A 5,739-nucleotide genomic window follows, 5' to 3' on the forward strand; every position below is an offset into this window, starting at 1 on the left:
TGCATATACAATAAGTGTGGAGCCTTCAAGGTCTTGGGCGCCTGAGATTACACATTTTAGACCTTGGCTAAGGTATAAAAGCCAAGTTTGTAAAGTTTTAATTAAGTTTTGGATAATAGAATACACAGCGTGCGCTAACGGCGCTCACTTCTCTCCTTCTCATGCTTCCTACTCCTTCTCGATTGTCACATTGAAATCGTGTTTGTTGCATTGCAACTGCAGGTAAGAGCTCTACGCATTGATGTAAGCACATCATAGTAATTCGTAGCTTTTCGCGTCGTCGACCGGGTCCTAATTTCATCATAGCTAGAATTTTACACTTTCAAATAAAAAACTAAGCATTGGCGGGGTATTGGGGCATCATTGCTAAGCATTTAAATGCATTCTGGGTCAAAAATGACTAGGTCAAAAATTCACTACTGTTAATAATCGCGATTTTGGCACTTGACCTAAAGTGGGGTTTGAGACATAAGCATGTTGCTTAGGTCTTATAAACTTGTCCTAGAAGTTTCGTTACATTTGGATGTCATTTGATGCTATAAAGGATGTGATTTGTTTGCCGATGAGCAATTGGCTTTTGGTGATTTTAGTCACTTGAGTGTAGCTTGAGTTAGATGCAAGTTGTTAGTTGTTTTCCAAGAGATTTACAACCTCTTGTAGCCTTATGCACTAGTCAAGTGAGCTTCGTCCCATGGATTGACAATTTAATCGTGGTTCTCGCTAAAACTGCAATAAGACAGGATAGTGAGGTTACACACGCTAGAAAGGGGGAAGTCGGAAAACCATGAGCACACTTAATGACAGCCTCTCTATAGCCCAATGATCTTACAACACCCCTATCCCCTGCTTAATACACACCCCGATCCACAATCTGGAATTTACTATTGACCAAGCTTAGACTCAAACATCTCCAACTATATACACTAACACACCAAGCATATCAGCAAGGTTCTCGCCTATAACCCTTTTGAGCACCTTCACATCAACAATAGCATTTCAAAATCAGCTAACATTCACACAATATTGCAGAATCTCTAACATTCATCTATTCCATCTAAGCTTGCACCCAATTTATGCATCTAACACTAGTAAACATTTCGATATCAATGTCCTACACTGCATTCACATAGAAGACAAAAAACCATCCGAGTCCATGAGATCACCATAAGCATGAGAGTGCGGTAGGAGATTGAAACAATTTGCAGAGAAACATAGGAAATTATCACTACTAAATCCTTCAAAAGGAGGTTTATAATGATGGGCTTAATGGAAAAAAATCCTCCTTTGCTTTCGATTCTCTACACCTGACCCCGTGAGATCTCGCTTGGGCCCGCCTCCCGTCACCTCAAGGCGGCCTCCTCTTTGATGGCGCTCACTCAGATTTTCTTTAGGGCCCGATGTTGCCCACCCCCTTTGTTCACCACCTGCCGGCTGGTCACCCTCGGCACTCAGCCCTCGTAGCCACCTGCGACCCCCTCCTCTCTCCTCTGCATGGCGGCACCACTTGGCCCACTGTCATCCTCGGCCACCCTGCCGTCCAGTGCTCAGGCCCGCCACCTTGCCTCTTCCTTTGCTCTTTTACTGTAACACCATGTGGCGGTCCTCTTCAATGGCCTTGCTGCCCTGCCCGCCACAGATGGCGCACCCCTGGGTGCCTTCCACTCATGCAGAGCCCAAGTGGCCGCACTTTCCTTTAGGCAGCCCATCACCATGCATCCACTTCAGCTCGCTTTTTTAATTATTTATTAATAGCTTTCAAAAGCTTTTGGGCTTGGACCCCCTTTCACACGGTCGCATGCTTTCAATTGTCGATGTCCACCTCGAGAGCAATCCACATAAAATTGAGCAAAGACAAGGCCGCCCATCTACAAAAGACGGTTTCTACATAGTATAGCCTTGCCGAATAGGCCCAAACTTGAACCTGTACAAAACACCAAAAAACCCGACACTTCGAGCCTTCTCACTTTCCCCGATCACTAGTGCCAAAACTTGCCCTGACTTCAAACAACCATATTTAGCATATACATCCTGGCAATGCCGGTCATACCTTGCATCAAATAGCCATTGAAGCACTTTGCCATCTGCTTGAAAATATCCATGTACAAGCTTTGGAGCTCTCCTTGGGCCGACCAGAACTGGGTGCACCATCATTTCCCACCCGCTTGTTGAGCATTCATGCTCAACCATATCATTATTTAGGTAAAATAGAAATGTATAGTATAGAGAGAAGGATATAAAATAGTTACATAGATTGGATAAGAAATAGTGGCTATATAGATAGGATAGATATAGAGAGAAAATTATGTGCTACTGCATCACCGACCAGGGTCAAATGGAAAGCTCGAGGCTCCCCCAAGCATGGCATAGAGTCCACCTGGGTCAAATATAAAACACTGGTCGTGGCCATCCACTTGTAAAGCATGTATCTTCAAGTCTTCTTATTTGTGCACCTGTAGGCCAATAGACAGGCCATGCTTCTAGCTCTTCGAAGCATCGAGCTTTGTCACCCTGCATCCACAAGCCCTCGTGCCAACCATAAACATGCTTTTGACCACTTGAAGCACCTGTACCATCAACCGCTATCATGCCATCTGCTATAGAACCCTTAATGTCATCATCTTCATCACATGAGCATTGAAACTGCATAGTACACCTTGCAAAGCAACCTGCAACAACATAGCTATCAATAGCATAACATGAAGCAACAATACCCTTCCATTTGCCTCCACTTGCTGCATAGCCAAGCAAACATGATCCCTTTGCAAACCTGTATCCAAATCTTCTGAACATGGCTCCAAAATCATCTCTTCATACTCAAGAACATGACTTGCTAGAGCTTCAACCTGTTCTTCAACTACCTCATCACCTGCAAGGTTGGCACTCTCCTCTCTGCATGGATCCTCTTGCTCATAGGCTACACCTGTATTAGCTTCCATAGAGTCATCTGCCGGAGCTAACTCTCCATGGCTACACACAAACTGTGAAGCCTCAAAGCACACCTCAACATTCTCACCAAGGCAAGGTTGCCCCACCCCCTGCATAGACAAATCACTTTGACATATCTCTGCTTCTGCTTCTAGCTCCTGCAAGTCATTCTCAAACACCTGATCTTCAATTATGTCTGATACACCATCAAACCATACCTCTTCCTACAATAGGGACTCACCATCACACAACACAAGAGATGGCTGCTCAATTGGCAGATTCACACAAGACATTTCCACACCTGCACTGTGCGTTTCCTCGACCTTCAAAAGGCTGGCAAGCAACTCACATACATTTCATCACTTCATCCAAATAAAAAACATCATAGGTCTCAATCCTGAAGACCGGGATTCTGCCTCCCACATGCTATCTGTGTCCAAAGTACTGCTAGAGCTTTGGAGCTGTCAAACTCCTCTTTTGAACTTTCCAACTCTTGGACCACTGCTACCTTCCTCGTTGTTGCTGGCTCTAGAACTGACACCTCTTCTTTAAGATCTTTTACCAACTCACATTCTTGAGGAAGCAAGCTGTGTGGCAGTACCCTTAATATGCCTGGATGTACCTTTTGAGCCCTGGTTGGCACTTCTTATACCTCTTCTACCGTGGCATCAGCTTCACGTGCTTTGATCACATTCATATCAATAAGATAAGGAGATTTTACCTCTTGATGCTCTTTGATTTGTTTGGGCTTAGGTCCACTGTCTATCATGATTGCCCACTGTAGCAATCCTGCTTCCATCTTCTTCTTCATCTTTGGACTCTTCGCTCTAGCAACTCTGACGGCTTCATCATAAGTGTTTGGATGTTCATACTCCACTCTCTCACGAACATAAGGATGTAAGCATGATAGAAATTTTTCCAGCTTAAAGTATCCTGCATTGGTTGCTTCGGTAGCAGCAATAAAATCCCCCAATAAGCTTCAAATCTATCAAAAAAAGAATCAAAATTTGCACTTATTTCCTTCTGCAAGCCTTTGAGCTTTGCATCTGCTTTCGAGGCTGACACCACCTTTCGATACCTTTGTAAGAATTGTTTGCGAAATTGGAGCCAAGTCTGCTTGTGTGCATCTTCTAAGCCATCAAACCAAAACTTTTGCCTTACCTCGCAGCACCAAAGGTGGAGTTTGGAGCTTCGCCTCATCACCTGGCATCTGCAATATTGTCAGCATGAATAGCTCAAAATTGGCAAGCCAATTATCTGCATCTTCATCTTCTTTGAACACCGGACCAAATTCCCTCTTCATCTTGATTCACAAACACTCGGTCAGGAAGCAATCAATGGGTCATCAGTGGTGGCACCACAAGATAGAAAGGGGGAAGTCGAAAAACCACCAGCACACTTAATGACAACCTCTCTATAGCCCAGTGATCTTACACACCCCTATCCCCTGCTTAACACACACCCCGATGCACAATCTCCAATCTACTATTGACAAAGCTCAGACTTGAACATCTCCAACTACATACACTAACACACCAAGCATATCAGTGAGGTTCTTGCCTATAACCCTTTTGACCACCTTCACATCAACAATAGCATTTCAAAATCAACTAACATTCACACAATATTGCAGAATCTCTAATATTCATCTATGCCGTCTAAGCTTGCACCCAATTTATGAATTCAACACCAGTAAACACTTCGATATAAATGGCCTACACTGCATTCACATAGAAGGCACCAAGACAAAAAACCATCCGAGTCCATGAGATCACCATAAGCATGAGAGTGCGGTAGGAGATTGACACAATTTGCAGAGAAACATAGGCAATTATCACTACTAAATCCTTCAAAAGGAGGTGTATAATGATGGGCTTAATGGAAAAAAATCCTCCTTTGCTTTGGATTCTCTACACTTGACCCCGTGAGCTCTTGCTTGGGCCCGCCTCCCGTCACCTCAAGGCGGCCTCCTCTTTGATGGCGCTCACTCAGCTTTCCTTCAGGTCCCAATGTTGCCCACCCCCTTTGTTCACCACCTGCCGGCTGGTCACCCTCGGCACTCAGCCCTCGTAGCCACCTACGACCCCCTCCTCTCTCCTGTGCATGCTGGCACCACATGGCCCACTGTCATCCTCGGCCACCCTGCCGTCCAGTGCTCAGGCCCGCCACCCCTTCCTGTAGCGGCTTTGCTTCCTTCATATCCTTGCCATGCAGCCCATGACCACCTGGCCTCTCCCTTTGCACTTTTACTGTAGCACCCCGTGGCGGTCCTCTACAATGGCATTGCTGCCCTGCCTGCCACAGATGGCGCACCCCTGGCTGCCTTCCACTCATGCAGAGCCCAAGTGGCCACGCTTTTCTTCAGGAAGCCCATCACCATGCATCCACTACAGCTCGCTTTTTTTAATTTATTAATAGCTTTTAGAAGCTTTTGGGCTTGGACCCCCTTTCACACGGTCGCATGCTTCCAATTGTCGATGTCCACCTTGAGAGCAATCCACATAAAATTGATCAAAGACAAGGCCTCCCATCTACAACAGACGATTTCTCCATGGTATAGCCTTGCAGAATAGGCCCAAACTTGAAGCTGTACGAAACACCAAAAAACCCAATACTTCAAGCCTTCTCACTCCCCCCGATCAATAGTGCTAAAACTTGCCGTGACCTTCAAACAACCATATTTAGCATACACATCGTGGCAATGCCGGCCATACCTTGCATCAAATAGCCATTGAAGCACTTTGCCATCTGCTTGCAAATATTCATGTACAAGCTTTCGAGCTCTCTCTGGGCCGACAAAATTGGGTGCACCAA

The 5,739-nt window shown here is 45.3% G+C and overlaps 1 pseudogene; it reads right to left on the minus strand.

Annotated features, from left to right (window-relative positions):
• Positions 1-1,087: 1,087 nt before the first annotated feature.
• Positions 1,088-5,262, minus strand: LOC147424806 (uncharacterized; annotated as a pseudogene).
• Positions 5,263-5,739: the final 477 nt, after the last annotated feature.

Source organism: Adiantum capillus-veneris, chromosome 25, assembly GCF_014529385.1.
Source record: "Adiantum capillus-veneris isolate H3 chromosome 25, ASM1452938v2, whole genome shotgun sequence".
NCBI classification, from domain to species: Eukaryota; Viridiplantae; Streptophyta; class Polypodiopsida; order Polypodiales; family Pteridaceae; genus Adiantum; species Adiantum capillus-veneris.